Source organism: Tamandua tetradactyla, chromosome 13 (genome assembly GCF_023851605.1).
Source record: "Tamandua tetradactyla isolate mTamTet1 chromosome 13, mTamTet1.pri, whole genome shotgun sequence".
In the NCBI taxonomy this organism is placed as follows: Eukaryota; Metazoa; Chordata; class Mammalia; order Pilosa; family Myrmecophagidae; genus Tamandua; species Tamandua tetradactyla.
The window spans coordinates 36,271,954-36,297,813 of NC_135339.1; the positions used below are offsets into that span (position 1 = coordinate 36,271,954).

The 25,860-nt window shown below is 34.3% G+C and overlaps 1 long non-coding RNA gene across 1 annotated transcript in view; it reads left to right on the forward strand.

The window, feature by feature from the left end:
* The window catches only part of LOC143653097 (uncharacterized), a 36,062-nt gene extending 10,986 nt beyond the window's left edge, over positions 1-25,076 (forward strand). Inside the window, exons 2-3 of the long non-coding RNA XR_013161099.1 lie at positions 10,627-10,729; positions 25,050-25,076. This is a non-coding gene — a long non-coding RNA (uncharacterized LOC143653097). The remainder of the gene's footprint in view (positions 1-10,626; positions 10,730-25,049) is intronic.
* Positions 25,077-25,860: the final 784 nt, after the last annotated feature.

A 25,860-nucleotide genomic window follows, 5' to 3' on the forward strand; every position in this document is an offset into this window, starting at 1 on the left:
ATGATAACCCATACTAAACTCTGAAATCTGTCCTGTAATTACTTGTTAAAATGTACTCAGAAAAATCATTGCTTCTTTTTTTTATTTTATACTTTTTGTACGTGTTATAGTTCACAATAAAAAAAAAAATGATTTTAACTATTTCTGCCAACCCTAAAGAACACCTAGAGCTTTATCTGAGATTCTACAAAGGTTCCATGCACTAGGATTACTTTCCAGAAACCTACAACTACCAGATGGGTTCCTAGACCACATAAGTCCTGAAACCCACAGGAGCCAGCTTCTCCAGAATATTAACTAGTTCCATCCCCCTATCCCATATTATCAACAGCCCCTTCCAACATGAAGGAGTTAGAATGGGCAAAGCCCAAATACCCCTAAAGATTGGGAGAAAGATCAAAGAAGAAGGTGAGCTACAACAAGAAGGTAGGATTTAACAAATGAGTATGACTGCTGAATCACTATATTGATATATTTTTTAGTCTCCAGGGTCTTAGAACTGCTAGAAGGAGAAACCTAAAATTGTGGAATTGTAACCATACCAAACTGAAATCTGTACTACAACCAACTGTTACAGTGTGCTTTGAAATGTATTGCTATTTTTGTATGTTGTTTTTCACAATTGAAAAAAACTTAAAAAAAAACTATCAATTAATGCAAACTAAGGACTATGGTTAACAGTTACATTGTATAATAGACTTTCACCAGTCCTAACAAGGATATTATACCAAAGCTAAGCATCCACAGTAGGGGAGTATAAGGAGTATTCAATTTGTTTTTTCTTGGAGCAATGAAAACATTCTGAAATTGATTGTGGTGGTGAATATATAACTCTGTGATTATACCAAAGACCATTGATTTGTACTTCAGATAGATTATATGATGAATAAAACAGTTAAAAAGAAAAAATAAACAATTTAGCAAAGTAATGTTTCTACCTACCAGTTAGAATTTTAAAATAAGTATATTCGATTCTTCATTATTTCTCCCGAAAGAGGCAATCTCATGAATAATCAAAATAATTTATTCTGATCCAAAGTTAATTAAACTTTTAAAAAGTTGTATGTTACTCTTAACAGCAGATTTGCCATCTAACTTGTTTTGTTTGAGCTAATATTTATATTAATTTGCATATGATAAGCTCACACTAATTACTCAGAGTGTTGTTCCCCAAGTCTTCTTTTTTTTGTATGCTGTATAGCAGAGGTCACATTTCATTCTTTTTCCATGTGAGTATTTAGAAGATGTTCTAGTTTGCTAGCTGCTGGAATGCAATACACCAGAAATGGAATGGCTTTTAAAAAGGGGAATTTAATGAGTTGCTGATTTACAGTTCTAAGGCCAAGAAAATGTCCCAATTAAAACAAGTCTAAAGAAATGTCCAATCAAAGGCATCTAGGGAAAGATACCTTGGTTCAAGAAGGCCGATGAAGTTCAGGGTTTCTCTCTCAAGTGAGAAGGCACATGGCGAACACAGTCAGGGCTTCTCTCTCAGCTGGAAGGGCACATGGTGAACATGGCGTCATCTGCTAGCTTTCTCTCCTGGCTTCCTGTTTCATGAAGCTCCCCGGGAGGCGTCTTCTTTCTTCATCTCCAAAGGTCGCTGGCTGGTGGACTCTCTGCTTTGTAATGTTGCTCTCTCTGAATCTCTCATTCTCCAAAATCTTTCCTCTTTTATAGGACTTCAGAAACTAATCAAGACGCACTCAAATGGGTGGAGACATGTCATCCCCTAATCCAGTTTAACAACCACTCTTAACTAAATCACATCAACCAGGGAGATGATCTCATTACAGTTTCAAATATACAGTATTGAATAGGGATTATTCTACCTTTAAGAAATGGGATTTATATTAAAACATGACTTTTCTTAGGGGGCATACTTCCTTTCAAACCAGCACAGAAGAACATTCCCAATTCTTCTAAAGAGCAAGGCAAAATGAGTTTATCAGAAATAACTCACAAGGCAACTGAGCTTCCTTCATGTAGGTAACAGAGCACCCTGATAAAAATTGGAGATGGTATCCTGGTGGCACTGGAGTCAAACCGCTTAGTTCCAAGCCCTGGTGGTTCTTCCAACTAGCCCTGTGACCCTGGCAAATCACTCGGTTTCTCTAAGTGCCTCCATATCTGTAAAATAGAACTAATAATAGTCCCCACCTGTAAGGGTCCTGGTGTCAACTTGACCAATGATGATGCCCAGTAGTCTGGTCATCAGCTGGCCTGACCTTGCTGCAAGGATATTTCGTGGCTGGTTAATAAACAGGAAAGCTGGTATAGTAAATCATCAGTCAATTGATTGCATCTGTGGCTGATGACATCTGTGATCAACTAAGGCATGTTTACCACCAATGAGATAATCCAATCAGTTGGAGCTACTTAAGGAAAAAGACTTTTTCACTGCTTCTTCAGCCAGCAAGCCTCTCCTGTGGAGTTCATCCAGACCCTTCATCCGTCTGCCAGCTACAAAGCCTGCCTTACAGATTTTGGTTTCTTCCATTCACACAGTTACATGAAACACCTTTATAAATCTCATATTTACAGATATCTCCTGTTGGTTCTGTTTCTCTAGAGAACTCTGACTCACAGAGTTGTGAAATTTACACAAGGGTGTATACAATACTCAGAGTTGTGGTGAAATTTACACAAGGGTATATACAATGTACACAGAGTCCTCGGCATGGGACCTGGTATATGTTAAGCATCACGTGAAATTTTGTGATGTGTCATTTTATCATTATATTATTTCTTTATTGTACACATAAATAACTTAATTCAAGAAAGCATTTAATAATGTGGGAGGTAGTGATGATATTTAGCCATATCTTACGTTTATTGATTTATACAGCCAAGCCTATTTAGGTAGTTTTTCAAGTCACAGAGTGTTCTTATTTCTAAGAATTTTTAACCCCGATTTTCATTATGTGTTTCTCTCTCCTTCCTACTCATCTATCTTTAACTTTAATAAAATAACTGGTATCTTTCTAAGAACTTTACATAAAAGAGTCTGAGTCCTAGAATTTACTTGGCTCATAAAGTGATGATGCCAAACCATATTTAGGATCAGTTTAAAATATATTTACATATATGGCAGCTTTATTTTATTTAGAATGTTTAAGCATCTTGAAGGTATGTCCCACAGTGCCTTAATAAATGGTAGACTCATATTTATTTAATGAACCGAATTTACAATAAAACACACTGCATTCTTTTTCTGAAGAAATCTTTTCCTTATATTAGGAAATCTAACTTAAAAAAGAAAAAGAAAAGCAAGGAAAAGAAATCTAACTTACATCCAGAAGATGATTTGTCCAATATTTCTGGACTAAATTATTAAAAGTGTGAATTTGGAGATCTACCATTCATATTTTCTAGATGAGTTAGGGATTATAAAAAACCTGTTATCTCCTGCATGGTGTGTGTATTAACTATTTGTTCCCTCTGCCTGGCACTCTTCCCTAAGATCTTGCTGGGCTCAGTCAGATGTCACCTCCTCCGAGAGGTATCCCCCAGTCACCCAATCTCATTCACTTTCTATTATATCACTGTGTTTTATTTATTACAGTACATTACCATCTGAATATTTCACCTTTTTTGGTCTATCCCCACCTCTATGCCAGGCACTTAGTATTTTGTCAATTAGTTGAATGAAGACCAAGATCTAGTCTTTTGGGTTATTACACTGGAAAGCAGTAATATTTAATTTTTTAGTCAAATTTACCTTTCAGGGTAAGGATTGTATTAAAATTATGAAATTCTTCACTAATAAAAGTTTATATGCACAAAATGTTGCATATAACTTGAGAGAGACCGAGAACCTCAGGCTAAGAATCCAAGTTCTAAAAGTATATGTATAATTATTAAGGAAATTGACTTAGAATATTGAATTAAACATCACAAAAAATGCTATTATTATTAGGCATATGTGTCTTATTGTTCATACTTTTATGGTAATAAATTATATGTTAACTTTGAGAAAATTTTGCAAGCCTCCAAAAGAAAAAATGTCTTTCAATAAGTGTCATATATCTTATTTACACACAGGGAAGGATTTAAGGCTTACAGAGAAAGGCTAATAAAAATACATACTGTACAAAATATAAGGTATACTTGAAATAGGTAAGAAAAAAATGAGTCAGGAAAAAATAAGGATAAGAACATAAGATGAGATAGAAGAGAGTCATGGTCAAAATTAATGGCATGAAATTCAATACTCTTGCTAGAAAATGGTAACAAATTTTGTTCTGTTTTTTTAGCAGCAAATGCAAATGAGTAAAAAATTATGTTATGCCATGCAGAAGGTCATATATTATAATTATATGAATATATGTACATGTATTTAATAGCAAACCATTTCTTAAGGAAGGAAGCTTGAGTATGGCAATAAGGAATGAGGAATACATAGATTATATTTCTCATACTTTGCTTTTGGCATGCACCCTTATATCTGATCCTGAAATAATCCATAATAAAATGTTCAAAAATGACTAACAGTTTGGATGTTTATAATTAAGATTTTATGGCTTGCTGTAATTTTGTAGCATGCTATTTAAATAAAACTCCTAAAACTCTCACTCTTCCCTTTTAAGGGGCATGCACCTAGAACCTTGACTAACACAATTTGTTCCAGTTACCCTTAACTCTCCTTAGATAGGAGTACATCAGGGACTTCTACACCTTCTTTCTTTGAGAGAGCAAATATAATAACTAGCTTCTCAGAAAATTATGTGCATTTGTGATATTCTCTGAGGGGCTATAAATGGAATCACATTGACAGGTTTATTTGTCATTCTTAAATGGAATGTGTTTCTCCCCTTTGCATTAAATCTAAATCAGACGGCATTTCTTATTTTATTGTAGAATGTTTTTGCTCTTGTAATTGCAAGAGTGCATTCATAACTGACATTATTCCAATTTGCAAAATTTGTTTCATGTTCTGGGGGGGTCTATATTTGAAATGGAACTGAGGGAAAATAACTTATGCAACACTTTAGTTTTGCCTGTTGAAATTCTGAGACAAGTTGCTAGAATACTGTCACATATGGAAGCAGAGACTATTTTATTGCATTTAATGGCATGGTCTTTAGAAGCTAAGATATTAAAAGGCATATGCAACAGAATATCTTCAAATCCAGTGACTGAAACATTTTTTAAATTTTTTCTCTGCTTTCCCTCCCCAGTACATCTCTGGTCAGTCTTCCTTCCTCCCCTTGCAATGGCTCTTGCTCAATATAGGAAGTATTAAAAATGGCTAAAATAGGGTTAGAAAGTATTACGTTTATATATTAACATATTTCTTATATGCTTCAGCCCAGGTGAAATTTTTCATTAAACACTCCCTATCATTCCCATTTGCCCACTATTGAATCTGAGAAAGGAAACTTTCCTATTTCAATTTTTTAAATCCCTCAAAAACTCTCAATGCTCTGGTTACTATTTTCAGCTCTAAAGCTGTGGGTAAACTTTTCTAACTGAACTCATGTCTAAGAAGTATTTTCATACTTATTGAATAGAGTCCTCTTTATTGAGTACCTGCCAGATATTGTGAGGATACAATAAATTGTATCAGATATCCCCTGCGCTCATCTGGCCAATGGACTAGTGAGGGAGAAAGACCCTAAAAGAATGACCAGATGAGTATAAGATGGAAACAGTCCTAAGTGCTACAAAGGAGCAGTAGAAGGTTCCCAAAACTGAGATCTAAGTGATACATAGGTGTCAACTGGATAAGCAATATGGGAAGAAGGTACAATGTGTGGGAAATCCCACTAGCACAACATGGGACAACATGGGAGACTGAAGGACGGTCATGGGATCTGAAGTGTAGAGCAGAGGTGAGCTTGAATCTGGAGATGTAACTAGGGACCATCCCCATGAAACAGTTTTTATCAAGGATTATGCCTTTTTCCTAGGACCAGTAAAAAGACTTTTTCTTTTTTTTTTTTTTTTTTGGCCAGGGGCAGGAAGAGAGAGATTTTTAGTTACATCATTAGTTTTACATTTTGAAAAATATTTCTGCCTGCAATGTGGAGCATGGAGCAGGAAGAGGCAAAAAGTTGTGCAGACTAGGATGGGCCATGGTGGCTCAGTGGCAGCATTCTCACCTGCCATGCTGGAGACCCGGGTTCGATTCCCAGTGCCTGCCCATGCAAAAAAAACCCAAAAAAGTTATGCAGACTAGTTGAATTTTTTCATTAGAGAGATGATAATACTGGGCCTATGAGGGAGGGATGAGGGGTTGGTGATTTGTAAAAAGTGAATGAATTCTGTGGTATATCCATACAAAGGAGTATTATTCAGCAATAAAAAGAAATGAACTATCCAACTACAAAAAGACATGGAGGAACTTGAAATCAGATTGCTAAGTAAAAGAAGGCAGTCTGAAAAGGCTATAAATACTCTACGATTCCAACTATGTGACATTCTAGAAAAAATCAAAACCATAGACACAGCAAAAGATCTGTAGTTGCCAGGAGTTCAGGGGGGAAAGGAGGAGAGGGATGAATATAACCGAACACAGAATTTTTAGGGCAGTGAAACTATTCTATATGTTACTATAATTCTCTATGAAACTATACTCTATATCCACTATAATGGAGGATAGATGATATGCTTGTGTCAAAATCCTTAAAACTGTACAACACAGAGAGTGAACCCTAAAGTAAATTATGGACTTCAGTTAATAATAATGTAACAATACAGGTCCATCAATTATAACAAATTAGTGTACCACACTAAAGCAAGGTTTTACTAGGGGAAAACCATGTGTGTGAGAGTTAAAAAGAAAAACTCTGTACTTTATGCATAACTTTTCTGTAAAATTAAAATTGCTAAAAAATATGTATATATTTTTAAAGTGAATGAATTTAAAAGATATATAGGAGGTATCATTGGCAGGCCATCTTCTGTGATATTTATATCAAATCCATGAGGAAGCATTAGGGAACAGTGGAAAAGGAACATGTTTGAAAAGAAAGATCCTAAGCTTCACTGTTGGGCATGTTGAGTTTGAGATGTCTTAAAGACAACATAGGAGACAGCAAGCAGACAGTAGGTTTACAGGTGTGGAGCTTGTCAGAGAGCTCTAGAGTTGGGATATAAACTTCATCTTCACCTTCACACTGCAGATGGATATGATTGACTAAGAAAGATGATAAAGTAAGATGTAGAAGAGATAGCTTAGGGCCAAAACTTAAGGAATTCAAATCCATCATGGCCCAGTAGTGGAGATGAGCCTGAAAAGGAAGCAAGGAGGAGTAGCAAGAAAAATAGAAGGAAACTAGGAGAGGGCTGAGTTATAGGGGCAAAGCTTTCAAGAAGGTGGGAGCAGTCACCTGAGCTGAATGAGGAAGACTGAGGAATGTTTGTTTTATTTAGCAGGGATGGAGAACACTAATTGTAGAGAATTGTACTGAATTAAAATAAAGAGAAATTAGTGTTGATGTGTGGGAAATATAATTGTAAGTGGTCCTGTCTGTGGTCATGACTATTTCAGAATATTCTGTATGTCCATTTGTTGTCTCAACTTGCATGCATCTTCCTATAAAAAATTATTTGGAGCAGGAAGGACAGAGAGGAAAACTTTTTGACCTGTTGGTAACCACTAGAAAAGGAGAACTTGGGTGGAGTTTGTGTACAGAACAATGACTGTTCTCAGGGCTGAGTTAGAGAGAAGATCTGATCCTTTAGTCCGGAAATTTTATAAGCAGAGCACCCCTCTACTCAGTGGTGCTCATAAATAAACCAAGTGTTCATGATGGGGTATTGTCTTACCAACCCCACTTGATGGCACTACTGTGTGCAGGAAGGAGGGCCCTGGCCCAGATATCACATAGTCTATTTCTGCAGATACCTCAGTTACTCTCCCTGTTCCTGCTGAAACAAGGAAGATTGAACCCACCCAGAGTAGATGTCAGATTAAAGGGATGTGAGCTGTGAATGGGAAGTAAGAAAATAGAGAGACCATGAGTATCATTAATTATTTAGAGTAGTTGGCTGTGAAGGGGATGAGAGATTGGAAGGTAGCTGGAGGGAGATAAGTGGTTGAATAAACATTTATTCATTCATCAAATCATAAACCATTTTGGTATCTGCTAGCACAGAACCAGGAAGACATTTTCCAAACCCTCATGGAGTGCCTGCCATAAGATATATTTCATATCATGATCTAAATGTACAATGACTAAATATTTTGTGGTCTGTTCACTAAACATTTTCCTCACATGAAAACAACTTACTTGATTCTTATAAAATGGTCCAACAAATTTGTGTTTTAAAAAAATAAGAACATGTCCACTATACATGTTTTTTCTCAACTTATTTCATTTCTTTTGTCTTCCAGATTTGGAAAGTCTTACTATTGTCACTTATAATTTCTACAACTATGTTCTTAACCCCTATATTCAAAGCCTTTCATGGTGCTGTTTGACTTGACAAATCTTTCAATCCTCCTATTATTTATAGAGCACCCACAATATTCAAGGTATTAAATATTGCCCCATGGATGTCAGAAATGTGAATAAAGCAGGGTTTCTCAAGCTAGATTACAAGCTTTCTGAGAGCAAAGGTATTGCTGTGTGTGTAACTATCAATATAAAGCCTGAATACTAGAAATGCAGTTTGTTTGTTTTTTGTTTTTTTTGCATGGGCAGGCACCAGGAATCGAACCCGGGTCATTGGCATGGCAGGGGAGAACTCTGCCTGCTGAGCCACTGTGGCCCACCTGAAATGCAGTTTTTGTAGTAAGGGTTCAAGTTAAGGATCTGTAGGCTTGTAGAACAGGGTGTAATGTTCTTTTAATAAAGATTCAGGAAGATCCCTGTAGGAGGTGGTATATGAAGTGATTGTTAAAAGATGAGCACTTCAGACAGTGCAAAGTTAGTAACCAAATTCATGAAGGCAGGAAGCAGCTTTGTTTTGGGGGCCAGGGTTGGAATCAGGGAGTACATAAGATGGGAGTCCACTGAAACTGCTTGGATGGAAGACAGTGGATGGTGGTTGAGTTTCTGAACTATATAACAATGCCCTGGATTTGCAAAAGGGGAAATAGAGCTGTATGTGTGCAAAGTGGCCATAATCATTTGGATATGTGTGCTATGGGGAGGTGCAGTGATGGAGGAAGAGAATGAAGATGATGCTAAGTACTCCAGCTAGAAAAGTAACAATACCATTGATTTTGGGAATGGTATACAGAAAGAAAAGCAAATTTAGGATAAGATGGGGATGAGAATCTAGTCCGGAAAAACATCAATAAAGATATCATTTAAGCTATGGGAGTAAATGAAGTTGCTGCCAAGTAGAAAGCCTTGGGACAGCCCACATTTAAGAAGAGGCTGTAGAAGACGAGCCAAAAAGAAAAAAAGGAAAATTGGAAGGAGTTTCCTGCAAGATTCAAAGTGAGATGTCATAGATGCCCAAAGGAAAAAATATATATGAATTTCAAGGAAGTGGCCTCATGTTGCGATTTGTCTCATTTTTATAATCATTTGATTGTTTTGTTTCCCTTTCCCTTCCTTTCCTCTTTAGAATGACCCCACAAAATGGGCTATACAGCTGTCAGTACTGTCACATCTGGTACAAAATTCATCTTTGCATAGTGTGCCTAGAAAACATGCCTGGAATCACCAGCGACCTGTGACTTTCTTCAGAAACTCCTCACTATTGAGAAAATGATTTAAGTAAAGAATTTGGGGGGGACAGCAAAGAAGAGTTGGATGATTTGTCAGTTGGAAGGTGTTGGGTTTATATTTAGGATTCTCCAAATTTAAGCTTCAGGTTTGTCTATAAGAATAATAACTGAAAGATCATTATTATAGCAATATTTCCACCTCCAAGCGAAAGTACTGTTTGCCCTTCACTTTTCACAGTAGGTAGTATTATTTTCGCCAAATAAAATTATCCGTTGTATCTTCAATGTCCCTACTTTATGTTTTACATGAAAATTTTCTCTTTGAATTTCATATCAGGAGGGGAAAATACTTGATTTCTTTTAAGGAAGTGCTGTGTTTTATCTTTATAAAATAGGAGTTATAAGAGAAGTTATGTTTTATTTTTATTTAAGTTACCAAGACATTCAAATCCAAGTTATAACTTCCAATGCTTCAACTGTGTCAATCACTATGGGTAGCACATGTTCCTCCTTTTTTTCCCTTCCAACTATATTTTCTTATTTTTATTCATATTTCATTTTTTTGAAACAACTTTAATTCATATAGGTAAAGAGTTAAGCCATAAATAAAGTAAAATAATATTTGCAGTGTTTACTAAATATATTTACACATCATTTCATTTGTCATCAGAACAGCCCCATTGAATAGCTGGTATTATTACTTACTCGCACATTAAAAATGAGGGCGCTGAGACCTAGAGAAGTTTAAAGACTTTTAAAATTCACTGAGACAAATACTGAATGATTTGACCCCTGGTATCCTGCCTCCAAAGGCAGTAGTCATGTCAACCTTTCTTACTTAAATTCTTCTGGACAGCTGGGAGATTTGTAAATGGCATATGGTTGGCTGGGATAGCTTTCCTTCTGAAGAGAAATAACTACTGACATTAGAAACTACTATTGTCTGAGCAATTTTCTTCTTGGTGATGAAATATCCCATCCTTGTATCTCCTTCCCAGGTTTTATAACCATCAAGAAGTACAAGAAAGAGGCCTCTTTCCATCAAGCATTCTTGATTAAATTATGAAAATGGAACTGAAGTTTATTTTCCCCCTTGCTAAGGTAACTATTAATTTATGTATAATATTTTTCTCACAATTTTTACCAAAAAAATGGGAATACTTCTTGTGTGAGGATGGCATGACTAATAAATGAAAGGCAATTTGTCTTCAGAATTTTTCATTTAAAAAAATGGAAATACTCCATTTTAGTTCAATTGTGGCTTTTATAAATTCTAGTTTAATGTTTTATTTGGTTTAGAATTCCCAAGTCATTTTGACCTAAATCTCAGTCTTGATCAGAAAAATAACCTAACCCTTCTACCCAATTTATTCATGCTTTAAAAATCAATGAATAGAATTTTGTCCAGAAAATTGACACTTGGACTCTGAAAAGTCATAGCCACATACAAGGAAGATTTAAAAATGGCACATTTGCTGTGCAGTGGCATTTCTGCAATTCTCTTCTTTCTGGGTACCCTGGTTTGGAGCATCTGCTGCTTTTGGCCTGGGCACTGACAATCTTTAATCAGAAAACTATGACTTTGCAAGTGATTAGAATTGGAGTCATCTCAAGTGAGTAAAATCTGTTCTTGAAGAAAGGATCATATTAGTAAGTTCTTCCACAAAGATACTATGCCTAAAAGACATAAAACGATTTGAAATAGATAGCTGATTTCCTTTGTCCACCCATAAAATCAAGAACATTATTTTTACTCTTCATTTTAAATGTTTGTATGTTCCAAAGCAAATGTAAAAGAAAAACTCCTTCTACACATACATATTTGAAATTTCATTTATCACAGTGAACTAGGAAGGTAGACATTTTGAATTTGTGGGATGGCCAAATTATAGGTAACTTTTAAACAAATGTGGCTTTTATTACTTAAACTCCATACAGTAACTTCAACAAAGCATTAAAATGTAGAAGTCCTTAAAGAGACCTGGTATAATAAATCATATGAACATTTTGTTATTAGCATATAGATTGGATGTACGTAGGAGCTTATAAAGTGCCTGAGGTGCCTTGAAAATTGTTTATCTCTGTCTAAAAAGTGTACATAAGATTGAAAATAAATATATTTAAATATATATTATATAGCTATAAAGTGTTTACAAAACAAAGGTAAACAACAGCATAGCCCCAAATTAATGAGGTATTACTATGAGTGCCTAAATAACTTAAAGAATAAAATTTGCCGATCCTTCTCTCATATGAGTATTAGTATTAATGAATCAAAATCCTATTTACATTATTAATCCCCACATTAATTGCTTCTTTGAAGTTGTTCTGTCTTATGGGTTTTCGGTTAATTAAATCCATTTTCATTTTATGCTCATGTTTTAAATTCTTAAGTTCTATTTTTCATAAGCCAGATTCAAATATGTTCATATAATAATACCTCTCATTAAGGCATAAGTCTTTCAGTTTTAAAGGCGCTTTCAGAATAGCCATATGCATAAAACACTTATTAATGAAATCCAATCAATATTTTAGAAAAGTCAACCCATTAAATGTTACTTTTTTAGTTTAAATCTTCCTCTTTGTAATGGTGATTACTATGCTAAATGTATCTCCAAGATATAATTTTTTCAGTTAGTTTAATTTATTTAGTGATTTTTTTTTTGCTTTGATTTTTCATGACTTCTAATATACCTTTACAATTAAAAACACCCTTTTCTAAAAGAGTAGCTTCTTCAAGGTAGGGGCATATTAACTGATTGATCTTGCCAGTCCACAAATATGGATCGAAACTTTTGTAATTCTAGGATTCAAGGGTGGTTCAGTGGTAGAATGCTTGCCTTGCATGGCAGAGACCCGGGTTCAATTCCCAAACCATGTACCTAACAACAACAACAAAAAGACTTTTCCAATTCTAATACTGTGAAACAGAGTGTAATAATTCACAATGTTCAGGATTTTTTTTTTTTTTACATGGCAGGCACCAGGAATCGAACCCGGGTCTCTGGCATGGTAGGCAAGAACTCTACCTGCTGGACTACTGTGGCCCACCCTGTTTGGGATGTTTTAAAAGTCAAATTTTTGGTATAGTTTTCAAGTACTTGACTGAGAAATTGGGAATTGAGTGATTAAAGTTATAAACATCTTCATTAAATCCAATCTATGCAAATCTTTTAGTGCTACTCTAGAACTTGAAAAAAGATACTGACCTTAGGAATGTAGAAGCAGAAAGAAGGGCCAGACAGAAAGAGAAGCCAGGAAGATCCACAGGGTCCATGAAGTTGGCCCAGGAATCCAAAATCAAAGAGCATGGCAAGCCTAGACATGGGGAAAGACACCTTGGGGTACAATTTGGAATGTAGATTTGAAATCCAGTTTTGAAATCACATGTAACTGAACTATCTCTAGTATTGGGTAATAATGTACTTTTGTTATCATCTTAACAAGGGATTGTATTATAGGTATAAAAAAGGAAAAAATTTTGATACTCTGGAAAACTTACACACTTTATCTAATAAAATAAACAAATTTCATTCAATTAAATCTTAATGATTCATTTAAGCAATGATCTATGTAATTCATAATACCATTAGTCTCCTAAGCAGATATTTTCTTTGTAGCTGGGATTGCCCTAAGGAAGCATTTCTTCTCATTTAGAGAAAGCAGGAATAAAGGGCTTGTATTACCATTTGTATAAATTTTTAATACTGAATAAAATATTAGTGTTTAGTGTAATATTGATTCTCAACATAATATTCCTCCATAATGGCATGCTAATTGGTTAGAATTAAATCAGACAGATTCAAGAACCCTGAGAATAGACCATCTAACACTTGTAATTTTTTTTCATTAGTTTCCAGAATTCCAATTAAAATGGAATTAATCTATTGAATAAAAGACTACAGTACAATAAAAGTCTGCACAATATCTCACATGTATCTCTTCTTCCCTCCTGGTGCCCCCTCTACTCCATGATGAGATATAGGAGTGAGGAGGGCAGGAAAGAAGGGCAGATCTTCCCATTCAAATTTCAGCCACAGTGTAACAGTGCTTAAGTGTCTAGGTGTATTCTAGCTCTACCATTTACTAATTATGAGACCTTGGCTGTTTTACTGAAACTTTTTCAAGCCACAGTTTTCTCATCAGTGAAATTAGTCTAATAAACTCGGTGAGTTTTAGGGATTTTCAATGGTGGCAATTTTGTCCCTCCCTCTAGGAGATATTTAGCAATGTCTAAAGATATTTGGCTGCCATAACTGGGGATAGGGGTGTTGCTACTACCTATCTAGTGAGTAAAGAAAGGCCAGAGGTACATCCTACAACGCACAGGACAGCCCACAACAAAGAATCTTCTGGCCCAAAAGGTCAAGTACCAAGGCTGAGAGAAAGGTGAGATAGTGCCTATAATAAGCAAAATGCCTAATACACACTACACACTAGGCACTCAAAAATACACACTACACACTAGGCACTCAAAAATTTTTAGTTTAATTTTGTTGTCGGTATTGTTTACTTGAGAAGAAACTCCAAATCACCAGCTTGTATTAGGACTCAGTACTATAAACAATTCAGTAAATCATCCCAGTACACTTAGTTATAGCTATCTGCTAAGTCATCTACTTGGGGTGGCCAATTTTTAGATGCCTTAGGAATGGACTGACCCACTTAATACTTGACTTGTATAGCAGCCTGTAGACCAGACTGTACCAGAGATCACAGGCCATCATTTAATTTGTATCTTCTCAGAAATTACAAGAACATACTTCAAACAGAAGGTAACTTACAGTACCAGTAACTGTTAATTTTTAATTTCTGCTGTTAGTAATGGCTCAGGAATCTCATGAGCATGGTTACTTTATCAAATAAGCAGATATTTGGACATGGCTAGGAAATATGGTCTTCTGGTAAATATAAGATCCTAATTAACTGATTATATGCTATGTGAACATTATTCATTTCAAAACCAGTTAACTGCAACAAACTAGTTTTATCGTTAAGCAAGAGTTTTTAAGTCAAACTAGATCTGCGTATGAATTTTAACTTTACAACCTTCAAGCTGTATGACCTTGAATAATATGCCTAATTTTTCTGAACTCATTTTCCTCAACTGTTTAATGGGCCTAAAATTACTTGAACGGTTGTTGAGAAAATTAAATGACACATAAAGCATTTGGCATATAACAGCATTGAATAAATGGTAGCAGTTATTATTTTCATCATTATTATTTCTATAACTCAACAGTAATTCTTTTGGGAATCTTGCATTGCCTTGGGGTTGTTATTATGGCCATTGGTTCTCACTGTAAAGAACAATATGAGGTGTAGGTACTTTATATTAACAGAGAAAGCTCAAGTTACATCTATTACCTCAAACAAAAATCATAGCTTTACTTCAATGGAATTGATTTCAGCATAAAAAAGAAAATGTACATATTATACATGTAATTTCCCAGTGAGAATTTTTAAAGGAAAAGCAGATTTCTGAAATAAAAGAATGAATAATGCACAAATCTTTCTGTTTTAAAACTATATTTTACTATAGTTGATAATCCACTTTTTAATTAAACCACTAATTATAATTCAATAGAAATTTTCTCCTGTAAACATAGCAATCTATTTTATAGAGGGAAGTAGTGCTCTGAGTGGGTGCTCCCACTGTGAATTTTGACACTTTTTTAACTCCAATTTGTTCTAAGACTAAACTGCCCAGGAGAGATGGTGGGAATTCTCTTTCATAACTAATCATTATGACTGCCAGGTAGGTTAAATTAATCTTTCATTAATGTTTTTATATCATTTTCTTTATTCTCTACAGCAGAGCGAACTATTTTTTGTTTTCCAGTCATTCATGTGTTTTAAATTTGAAAACAAATACATACATTAATTATATGTTAATATGTATGTTAATTATATGTTAATTATATGTTAATATAATTATATTAATTATATGTTAATATACATTAATATACATTAATTATATGTTTATTGATTATAATATATTAATTATATTATACATTAATTATACATTAATAAACATTAATAAACATTAATTATATGTTAATATGTATGTTAATTATATGTTAATGTAATTATATTAATTATATGTAAATATGTTAATATAATTAATGTATGTATTTGGTTATTGTTTCCTTCATTTTTCTTGATGGTATGCTTTCTTAACTTCCTTCAGTATCCCCAAATTTCAACTCTTGAGAAGCAAAGGACTAAAAAGTACTTAACGAGACCATCTCAACATAATAGGCATATAGTCTTTTAACTACTGTAAGCCAGGCCATAATAAGGAAGAAAAATTTTTTTCATGTATAAAGTTGACTCAAAACCACAAGAGAAAAACATTAATATCTCAATAAATAAAGGTTAAGATCAGACAATGCACTAAAAAAGAAAAAAAATACAATTACAATTACTAAACATGTGGGAAAAATACTCACCCTTACCCGCAATTAAAGAAATATAAAGTAGGTGCTTATTCACCTATGGATAATTATCGGTATTTATTATAATACCAAGGTTGTAGTAAGCCTTTCCAAGCACCCAAAAGACCTTTTTAATGACCAGAACAATTTGGCAGAACACATCAAGAGCCTTAAAAATGTCTCTGTCTGGGTATACTTGCCTCAGGAATAGTCAAGAGGGAAACTGTTAATCTATTCCTTAGCAACAGACGCTCAAAGTTCCCAAACCCTAATAGCTCTTGTCACTGTATGTTCATGACCACAGTTAAAAATATACTTAAGGGTGGGCCACAGTGGCTCAGAAGGCGGAGTTCTCACCTGCCATTCCAGAAACTGGGGCTCCTTTCCTGGTGCCTGCCCATGCAAAAAAAACCCTTGAATTTACCAATTGGTGCTGTGGAAATGAACTCAGTTGCTTAACTGAATTCTCTTTTCCAACTAGTTTTTGCTTTATGTGGTTGCAGTTTCAGTGTTTTTGCATCTAATTTTGAATTCTAGTCCATCATTGATTTCAGGCTCATATTTATTAAACTTATACACAGAGGAGAGTTGAACTTACGATTTTAATTAATTTCATTGATTCCCCCTGCTTTTCCCTTGCCCCCTACAGTCTATTTTCAATAAAGAGTAAGACATCATTTTGCTTCTCAGCTCAAAACCCTCCAGTGGCTGCCCATTTCACTTAGAGTAAAGGCCAGAGACTTAAAATGGCACTCAAGGTGGCAAATGCTCAATCAACCATGACCTCTCTGACCTCATCTTTTTTCAGTTCCCCCAGCCCTCCCCACCATACAGCATTCACTCTACTCCAGACACTCTGGCCTCCTTACAGTTCTGCAAACACCCAGGTATGTTCATGTTCAAGGCCTTTGTAGGTGCTATTTCCTTTGCCAGCGACACTCTTTCCCCAGGAATCCACATGACTTTTTTTTTTTGTCACTGATATTTTCCCCTTTATTTTTTTTGCATATTTTTTTATAAATACAACCAGTCAACACACAACATGAACATTCTTAACATATGAACATTCCATACTTGTTGTGCAATCAGTGGCTCACAATATCATCACATAGCTGTATATTCATCACCACGATCATTTCTCAGAACATTTACATCACTCCAGAAAAAGAAATAAAAAGAAAAAACTCATACATACCATACCTCTTACCCCTCCCTCTCATTGACCACTAGTATTTCCCTCTACCCAATTTATTTTACCGTTTGTTCCCCTATTATTTATTTATTTTTAATCCATGGTTTTTTACTCATCTGTCCATATTGTAGATAAAAGAGCATCAGAACAAGGTTTTCACAATTACACAGTCATTTTGTGAAAGCTCTATCATTATACAATTGCCTTAAAGAAACATGGCTACAGGAACACAGCTCTACAGTCTCAGACATTTTCCTCTGTCCTCTCTAATACACCTTAACCTAAAAAGGGGTTATCTATATAATGCATAAGAGTAACCTCCAGGATAACCTCTCGACTATTTGAAATCTCTCAGCCACTGACACTTTATTTTGTCTCATTTCTCTTTTCCCCCTTTCAGTCAGGAAGGTTTTCTCGATCCCTCCACATGACTGTTTCACATCCTTCAGTCTTTGCTCAAATGTTACCTTCTCAATAAAGCTGTCACTGACCACTTTTTAAAAAATACAACCCCTCCCTATAAACTCCCTATTTCCCTCATCCGATTTATTTATCTCCTTGGTGCTTGCCACCTTCTGATAAATTATATTATGTATTTATTTACTGTCTGTCTGCCTCCACTCGAATGAGGGCGGCAATTTTTGTTGGTCTTTGCTATATCCCAAGAATCTACTCCACTGCCTGGTTCCAGCAAGTACCTAGTAGATATTAAATTGAATCAATATATTATTGCACCCTTATTGACCTATTTTGTTTCCCTCAAAGACTTAATTTTTTTCTATTAGTTTTATATTCTGGTGTTCTCACCTTACTATAGTTCCTTTGGGAAAACATCGATTCCTTCTTATCACCACCATTTGGATTAAGGAGATGGAAGGAACAGTTTCACTTCATTTCCTTTTGACCAATGATAAACACAATGATAACACAGTTAAAAACTGTGATAAGTTTACATTTTAGCCTTTTCCTTTTCCCATTACTTTTCCTATTGGACAAGGAGACTGTTATCACCAAAATGGTAAATTGGGATAAATTAGATTCTTGATCAGAACACTCCTGGGCAAATCCTAATATGAAAAGTAGATACAAATGGAAACGCCAAGCTCTATAAACAGTTAACTGAAAGAAAACATGGGGATTATTTTCCTAGAACACATGTTCCTATCATAAACCTGATTCAAGAAAATATCTACATTCTGATGACAAGAAAGCCATAAATACAGTTCATAACCAAAGATTAGTCACTGTTTATTATCACTGGTGACACATGCTACATAGAGGAGATTTGGCAATATTTCAGACAACTCCAGCCAGCCATTTATCATTTCACAGTGCAAGAAGAGGAGGTATTTCTATATTAATGGCCTCTATAAAAGGAAGTGAGTGGAGAAACATCTTATGTGTTTTATCATTGAGTGTCAAAGGGACACAGACAATGTTAAATATGTGCTGAGTGGAGTGGATTACAGGTTTTCTACAAATAGGTCCTCTAAATAAGACTCCATTTGGATGCTTCAGTACAGCAATAGGTCAGCGCAGAGTACTTATAAATAAGACTCTATTTAAAAAAAGAAGAGGAAAGGAGGTATGTTGTTTGCTTCTTAGGTCTCCCTGTTCTTTTGCACTGTGTTTCTGTAAGTGAGCCGAGAAGCAGAAGCTTGATTTATCACAAAAGTCCAGTAGAGCTGGGCAGCATGATGGCCTTGAGACCCCACTGTCTGACAGCCTTGCTGCTCTTCCTGCACAGAATGTTTGCCATGCAGATCACCAGGGCAATATGCAGAGACCCAACACACACACACAATTAATGTTCTTTCCCTACTTTCAGTCTACTTTTTAAAGTAAACCAAAAGACAGAACACTTCAATAATTTTCACCCAATTAAAAAACGTAAACCCGGGGCGGGCCGCGGTGGCTCAGCGGGCAAGAGTGCTTGCCTGCCGTGCCGGAGGACCCCGGTTCGATTCCCGGCCCCAGCCCATGTAAAAAACAAACAAACAAACAAAATATAATAAAACAAGAAAATGTTTAAAAATGTTTCCCTTCCTTCCTTCTCTGTCTTTCCTTCCTTTAAAAAAAAAAAAAAAAAAAAAAAAAAAAAAACGTAAACCCACGTTTCCTTCCTGACTCCTATGTCTAAACAAGTAAAAAATAGGAACCCCTTTGTGAGAGGGCTTTAAAAATGGGCTTAGGCATGGGGACAGCCAAGAACTTAGTCTTATAGATGTTAGGTGTGAGCTCATTGAAAAGTTTTTAATAAAACCAATAATTTCTGTGGTGCTTTGCACAATTCTGAAGACACCATAAAAAATAAATAGAGCCTCAGGTTGGTTTCTCGTATGCTTCAAGAGGCAAAAAAGATACATTTAATGCAGAGGGTGTTGAATCTGAATTAGTACAAATGTTATTAATTTAATGTTCATACTGCTTTTTATGGTTTATAAACTGCTTTGCAGTAATTTTATGCATTTTTCCTCACAGCACCACTATAAAATATACCAGCATTTTATTTTTCCCATTTTATAGATGAGGCAACCTTTAATAAGTGATCTATTTCTTTCCTGTGCATATTGGTTAACTGGTAAATGATTAATTTATGTCTACATGAACTTCATCTTGCAGAATATTTATTTTAGTGTGAGTTGGTATTTATTTTACCCACAAAGCATTACAGTATCCAATTATATATGCATGTTTTAAAGGCAGTAAAGCAGCCACCAGTAGTTAATGCAACATTAATTCAGAGATTTTAAATCCACAGTAAATTTTGTTAGGGTATTTAAATGGTCCTTCTATAAAATGACCATGAAGCATCTGTGCAGTGATAACAGAAAAGATGTGTTGAGATTTTCAGAGTTTAAAATCTTAACTGTAAAATACAGAACAAAAAGGTTCATATTACATTTGGTAGAGTAGCAGAAGAAACAAATCTGATCATTTATATCTGCTCTTAGAGTAACCTGCAATTTGGAAAGTTCTTCCTTACTCAAGTCCTTCTTTTTTCTGTCTTCCTTTCATTTTCCTTATCAATTTTTACATCATTAAAAATTATTCTTCTGGCTGCTTGCTCGAAGAAGTATAATTAACCACATATAGGTGATATATTAAAATTTAATAACAAGGGAAACATCCCCTAAATCAATATTGCTTGCATTATTTCTTCATATCATACTATATGAGTCAAGCTATTTTTCTCAACATCTGAGACACTTAAAATCCAAGGTTCTCAAAATGCTCTCTAAGCACTGACTCAGCTAATACACCCCACAAACATCATTCCACTACTTTAACACTATAATTTACCAAAGTGCCAAAAATTTCAGTCATTTTATCTTGAATTAAAATTGTTTTAATTAATTAGAAATGTGCTTTTTCATGATCATTTATAGTATATAATTCTTTCATTTATAGATGTCAAGACTGAAATTTAGCAAAATAAAACCAAAATTTTTAAAAAAAATCATTGGAAAGAGTCCATGTCCTAATTTCACATGCAAAAGCTTCTGATGAAGTCTAAATATTGGTAGGTTGGCTGTCAAAGGCAGATGATTTAAACACATTGTATGTACTGGGTATTTAAACTCTTCCAGAATCTAGAAATTGTCTCTTTCTACATTAAAATGCATTTTTGAAACCAGTAAGCAGTATTCTGGTTTCAAACAATCCAGGAAATGCCATGATATAAATTTAATAAAAATATTTTTCTTATTAAAAATTATTATAGGGGTGCAAGGATAGTTCAGTGATAGAAATCTTGCCTGCCATGTGGGAGACCTAGGTTCGATTCCTGGCCCATGTTCTTCCCAAATAAACAAACAAAAATTCAACAAAGGATGCTGCAATAACGGGGTACTCACATGGAAAAAGAATGAAATGTGACCCCCGCCATATAATACACACAAAAAAAAGTATTTTATGTCCTGAAATATATAAAATCTACTACATCAGCTCTACCAATAAAACAATGTATCATTTGGTAGTATTTTTCAATTTGTATGGTTTGCTACAGTGTCTACTGTACAGTATCTACTTAATCAGGGCATAGAATCTTTTAACATGAATTTTTAAAACACAGAACATTACTACAGAGAAATGTCACTGAAAAGTCTCCTCAGGCTTCTTGCACTGAGATCAGTTATAAACTCATGTGGAAGGGAATAAGAGGAATCATCATTTCAGTGTACATTTCCTAACTCTGAGTTAATTATCCTTGACCCTCAAATGGGCACTGTGGATTTTTTTCATATAATGAAGACTTTCCATTTTTTACAAATGGAGATTTTAGCTAGCTTGTCATCTGTTTTAAAAATAGAAAAAATATTATATATATTCCAAAGAAACATTTCAAATACTAGAGTATAAATTAAACGTATGAAGGACAGAAATTTCCTCCTCTTAAAAATCTTTCCAACTCGTAAAATATCCAAGTGAAATTATGGCTCTCTTTATGTGCACAGTTACAATATCTTGTACTCCTAGACTTCTCCCAGTATAAGACATTTTTCCCTGCCACTTATTCCCATTTATATTTATTTGACCCATACTGCAGCTTCTAATCTGGATATATACCTTTTCCCTTGAGAACTCTGATCCTTACATACCCTTACAGGAGAACTGAATTTATATCACTTTTTGGTGCAACAATGAATGAAATGAGCAGAGAACCAGATAAGATTCCCTTTCACTTCTTCATTTTCTGCCATCCTCTCATAGAACATGAGATACAAATGAGCATACCATTACTGAAAATGCTGAACTGGGCTGAATTCCCAGGTTCTCAGTCTTGTAATTCCAGAACCCATTATTGTGGTGTTTCTGTTTTCATTGATAGTCATCTTTCTGTGTAAGTCTGCCAGCTTTTGCCAAAAATCAACATTTTGAGGACAGATTCTTATATGGAAACACTAAGAAATAATATCCATTCTAAGTAAAAACACATATTCCCTTTCAAAGAAAGAGCTTACATGTAACCATGCATTCATGATTTTTTAGAACGGAATATGGAGAATTTTGCTGAAACTCAATCTAGTTTCCAAATAATATAAAGTCAGCACAGCACTTACACAATTATTAACTAGCATTTCCATATAACCTAATAAATAGTATTTCAGCTTAAAATTTTAGCTTATATATATACCCATATACCTATCTATACATCCATATCTATAATAGGGAGAAAATACAGCAGTCAACCAATGCAGCTCATTAGCCCGATGGATATATTCTTATTGTGCATTAATATATTGGCATTTTGCTATAAAAAAGTTTTTCTATCATTGCAGGTGTTATCAAAGAGATCATTTTAAGATCATCCAACCCTCAACCACACATACAGAACTAGAAGCACCATTTCTGGAACACGAAACTATTGAGAGTCATTTCTCATTCATATTTGCTAATAAAATATTAGTCACACCCATACATGCTATCATAATGCCTTCCCTACCCCATGGAAAAGGAACTAGTGGTTTGTAAAAGATGATGGTGGAGCTAACACTGTCCTCAGAGAAGTAAAGTTGCTTCTGCAGGTTTATCCAGCTAGTAAGTAACAGAGTTGAGATTAAAACTCAGATCTGGCAGATAGCCTTTCACTATACTTGTATCTCTTTTAAAAACCTACTATTAGCAACACAGGCTCTAATGAGGAGAAGAGAAAAAAGGCCCCTAGCTTTTACAGAATAAACACTAGTTTATTTCTTCTCACAACCAGGAATGGGTGTTCTGTAACTGTACTCTTTTTACCATAGACATGTACATCTTGTCTGATAATTGTTTGATAATTTAGCTATACATGTATTTTGAAGTCTGATTTTTAAAGTTAATATGAATTTGGCAACACAAACACATTGTGTTCATAGGAAATTTAGGAGTTCACTATATATTCCTTATCAGGGAATTGGAAAAGCAAAGGAAATGATTAAGTTATTAAGCATTTTCATAATCTTATGGATTTTTAATATTCATACCTAGCTATATCTTTCTTTGGTCTAGACCAGATTTATTTATCTGGTCTGATCTTTATTTGGTCCCATTATTACATGTTGTTAACTGAAATATAGTTTTAATTGCTTCCAAGTATACATTTATATTATTGACCTATAACTTATCTGAAAAAATTATTATATTTAATTGGAGCTGGTGGGCTTAGGAGAGATTACACACCTAATTATAAACTCAGTATGCACCAATGAAATATTTTGGATTTTGACCATACATATTAGGTATTAGGATATTTTATTTAATGTTATAGAGTTAGGAAATTCTGGAGATTATTTTTTCAATCTTAAAGAATAAAAGGTATCAAATAGTATTTTTAAGTCATTTTGTTTTAATGAGATCATCCTTCCATCTTAAGGTAACATTTTCCTAAACTAGTTCAAATATTAGATTAATAAAAGATCATCATCAAAGATTGAAATTGTATAAACTACATTAGGAACTCCTTTCAGTTTTTAGCATCCCTCCTCATTTTCAATAAATTCTTCCTAATGTCTACTTCAAGTCTCTCCCTAAATCTTCTCTTCTGTAAATAAAACAATGATGAATCTTTTTCCTTATGCTTTGTGTTTCATCCTTTTACTGCTTGCTCTGCCATCTGTATTCTTTCACTCTCCCAGGCCTCCAGGTCATTTTTACAAAAATATATTGGATCTGTCAAGTATTTTTTAATGAGCCTTCCAAAATCTCAGTTGTCACGTTGTTTCTTTTGAGTATTAAACCTAAACAATGTTTCCCTCCTCATTTTAACTCTGATGTCCCTATAATTCCCAAATAACTTTATCAAAATCTCTTCAGAAGTTAAATACTCATTAAAAACAAAAACAAACAAGAGAGTTGTCTCAGATAAGATAGAGTTTATGCTGAAATTTTTTAAGAGAGTGAGCAGTTTTCTCTCTTAGATGCTATTTAAATAGAGAGGAGATGGACCAAATGACCTCTTGATGATCGCTTAGCCTTGTGATTTTGTTAATCTTAGCTTCTAGCATCTCATTTTCTCCAAACACTAGAATCTAATCTGCCCTATTATATGAGAGGATTTAACAGATGAAAATCTTTTAATGGAGGAAAGATTCTGCTTGTTTTCTTGCAAGTAAATTTTTAAACAATTATCTACATTTATTTTCAAGGCAGCCCCTACTGAATCATAAAATCCAAAGGAAAATGAGCAGGCCTACTAAATAATGATACAGCATTACGTGCATCAATTTCTTCCTTGACTTTTGCCTTTGTGCTCATGTTAGAAACATTTACTACTACAGAGGTGTGGTTAAAGAATTCATGAGCTCTATTTCTTTTAACCTAAAATAATTCTTACACTCTACACCACAATTGTTTCTATTTAAACAGGAGAATTTTGTTAACATCAGTGGACATTTTAGTTCCAAATGAGGCCACCTTCTGAGCAAGGTTGCCATGAGCAAACTGCATCTGACAAGGCTGTTATTAGATTAAGCAGTCCTTGAGCTTACCATTTAAGCTACCACTACTGGTTTTGTGTACTAAGTCGATGATAATTGGAGGCACAAAAATTAGGTTATTAGTTTTCATTATTTATTAACCAGCTACTTTTGACCAACAGAAAACTTCAGAAATAATTTCTACAAATGCAAGGTAGAAAAGCAGACTTGTCACATATCAGATGGATGATCAATTTGATTCCAGATTCATGCACTAATATTATTAATTATATTAATTATTGCTAATTGTAATAAGTTTTCCATTAAAATAACTACTCTGGGCTAATATCTGGCACAGCTTTACATATATTATTTTTATTAAATTGTCCCAACAGGTCTCTGAAGTTTTGCCAAAATAAAAATGGTAAGTCACACATATATCCTGGGATATTTTTTCAGATACTGACTTTGAGTGTCCATGAATATGTTTACAGTGAGTTTTTCAGCATTTGGTTGATCATTTTTTGCTGTTGTTTGCGCCAACTGTAAAAGCCCTATTTGTATTGTGACACAAATATAAATGTAAACCAAGCAGAAAAAAATGCTATGTAAGCCTTTTTCTGAGCTTTGTATTGTTAGAAAATATTTAACTCTTACGTTGTTTGGTAGGTTTTCTATTGTGTGTACTGTGAGTGTAAAAAGAATTATTCCAGGGTCAAAAATGGTTCTGAAGTTTCATAGTGAACTATGTTTATCAAAAATTCTTAATTCTGCAGCTAAACATACAGATTGAACTTAATATACTTATCAAAAGTCATGAAATATAGAATTTAATATTCAATATAGGCCTGAATTATACTGATCTGTAAATATTTGATATAAGTTACATAAAAGGAAAAAAAATATTATCATTAATGTACCCTGTCACTTGAATAAATGCATGCCTTATGGGTTAATATTGTGTTTGATATCCAAAGAGTGTCCAATATAAGCCATGACTACCACTCATATCACCTAAGCCCCACTGTGTTCAAAACTGGGAAGGATTTTTTGTGCAATGAGCATTATTGAAATAGAACTGCCACCAACAACAATCTGTGTTTTCTTATAACAATGAGAGAAAGGCTGATATTGATAATTATAGGCAAATGATCACTATGACTTTCTGCTAAGTGAGAGATAGAGAACTCCATCCATAACATTAAA